General features: G+C 53.1%; 2 pseudogenes across 2 annotated transcripts in view; one reads left to right on the top strand and one right to left on the bottom strand.

Moving 5' to 3' along the window:
* LOC306640671 (coiled-coil domain-containing protein 43-like) overlaps positions 1 to 1,922 on the top strand; it is a 436,234-nt pseudogene that overhangs the window by 238,966 nt on the left and 195,346 nt on the right. The gene's annotated exons all lie outside the window — the stretch shown is intronic.
* LOC306638567 (actin-related protein 3B-like) overlaps positions 1 to 1,922 on the bottom strand; it is a 317,597-nt pseudogene that overhangs the window by 87,817 nt on the left and 227,858 nt on the right. The window lies entirely within an intron of this gene.

Here is a 1,922-nt window from a genome sequence, read left to right on the forward strand (position 1 = left end):
TTATAAAGTGAACTAACGGGAGTTGGGGAGAGAGTACCCTTTGTTCTCTAGCTGGCCTGATCCCTAGAGGATTTCAAATGTGGCTTGACTGGGCTTTTACCCAACTCCCAATAAAAAGAAATCTAGGCTTCGGGGAGGGACCTGGCATAAAGAAGAGAATGGGCTAGAACACTCTAAGGCTGTCAGCTAACTGGAATATGTTGACAAAGGTTTTGAAATGCCCTGTGTATTGGTGGAGCAGCAGGGCCAGATACACTAGGCTAAGGTACACTGCTCATGATCATCGGAGCCAGGCAGCACTACCTCAAAACTTGTTTATCATCCCTCTTCGGGGTTGGCTGCTATGGGTGCTCAGGGATCTTCTGACTTCCATGGGTCAATTTTCTCCTCAGGGGTCCCTTTGGTCCCTGTACCGCAAACTGGGCAAGCGTGTTACCAGACAGCTTCTACAGCTTTGCCTATGCCACATTGTCCCAAATGTTCTGAAGGAGACTGAGGGCACTGGGCTGTCTGGGCAGATGGAGCTGCCAGAGTCAGGACCCCGCAGGGCCTGGAAACCATCCTCAGCCCCTCCCTTTGATGGGCCTGTTATCAAGGTTGTTTTGTTCTGGGAAATGATCACGGGGCCTCGTTTCCCTGCCAACCGCCTGCATCAGTCCTGAGCCCCCGGGACATAGGCAGACACAGATGGTCAGTGTGAAGAGACTGCAATCCAGGAAAGGGATGAGCTGGTGCTCTGGCCACAGCTGATCTCGACCAAGCCTTTACTCACAACAGACTGTTTCTGGAATAATTTGCAAAAGGAAACTAGAATTAGGGTGAATAAATGGGCAGTTACACAGATGCTACGAGTTAGGCCACACCATGGTTTATAGAGCAGGGTGGCGGTATCCTGGTCTGCAGAGCTGTGCTGAGCACTGAGGTGTGGGTTGGGGGGATGAAGGACACCCCGCACAGGGAGCTCTGGCCCAAAGGCAGAATAGGATTGTGAGACTTGATCTTTCCTAAAAGGCCAAAGGGCTGTGGCTGGTCCCGAAAGTGCGAGGTGAGGTCAGAGTGGTACTGAGGTGGCAGTCGTTGCTGGCCTTCAAGCATGCAAAGGCCCTGCTGTGGGTGGGTGTCATGGGTGGTCCTGCCGAGGTGCCTCAGAGGTCCCTCTGGCACACTGCTGACTGTCGCTCTGCCTCTGGTCTATACCTGGGGCAGGAAGAGAAACGCTGAGCTGATGTGTGTCTGGAGTTGCCCCGTCAGCTGGAATGAAGCCCCGCAATATAAAACCTAAACTGAGCCGGGTGAGGCCACTGGCCTGTCGAGGCAGTGAGGGGCTCATAAGCAGCATGTCCCCACTCCCAGTCCCCACTCACCTCAACCCCCTCATCCACTGCATGGCACATCTGCACTGCTTTGTGTCACACAAAAATTCACACATTTCTGCTAAGCAGATGGCTGAACTCACCTCAGTTAGATGCAGGCACAATGAAATTACACTGAGTGCACCACCTGTCCCCTGTCACTCCCCCCTGCAGTGGCTGTTTGGGAATGCACGCTCCTGGATCACCTTCCCTGCCTGGCTTCCAGGTCTCTGCTAGCTGCTGGGCCTATGGTGCCTTCCTTGCTTATTCTGTCAATGTCCAAGCTACCCTCAAGGGCCCTGCTGGGGGCCATCCATAAAGCCCTGAGAAGAACTGCATTTTTCCTAGGTTCCCACACCATGTGTGTCAAGTGTTCTGTTTTTTTCTAGGCTGGCTGTATTTGTGGCTGTTCCCACCCTCAGGGCCCACACACCAAATGCCCTGTAAGGCTTATGAGGTTGTATCCTCCTGGGACTCCTCCTCCCACACAGCAGTGCAGGTAACTACCTCCTGAAAGAGCACTGATTGAATTGATTGAGCTTTATGTACCAGGCCCAGCTGGGAATTTCT

The sequence above is a fragment of the Sciurus vulgaris genome, assembly GCF_902686455.1.
Source record: "Sciurus vulgaris genome assembly, chromosome: 11".
NCBI lineage: Eukaryota > Metazoa > Chordata > Mammalia > Rodentia > Sciuridae > Sciurus > Sciurus vulgaris.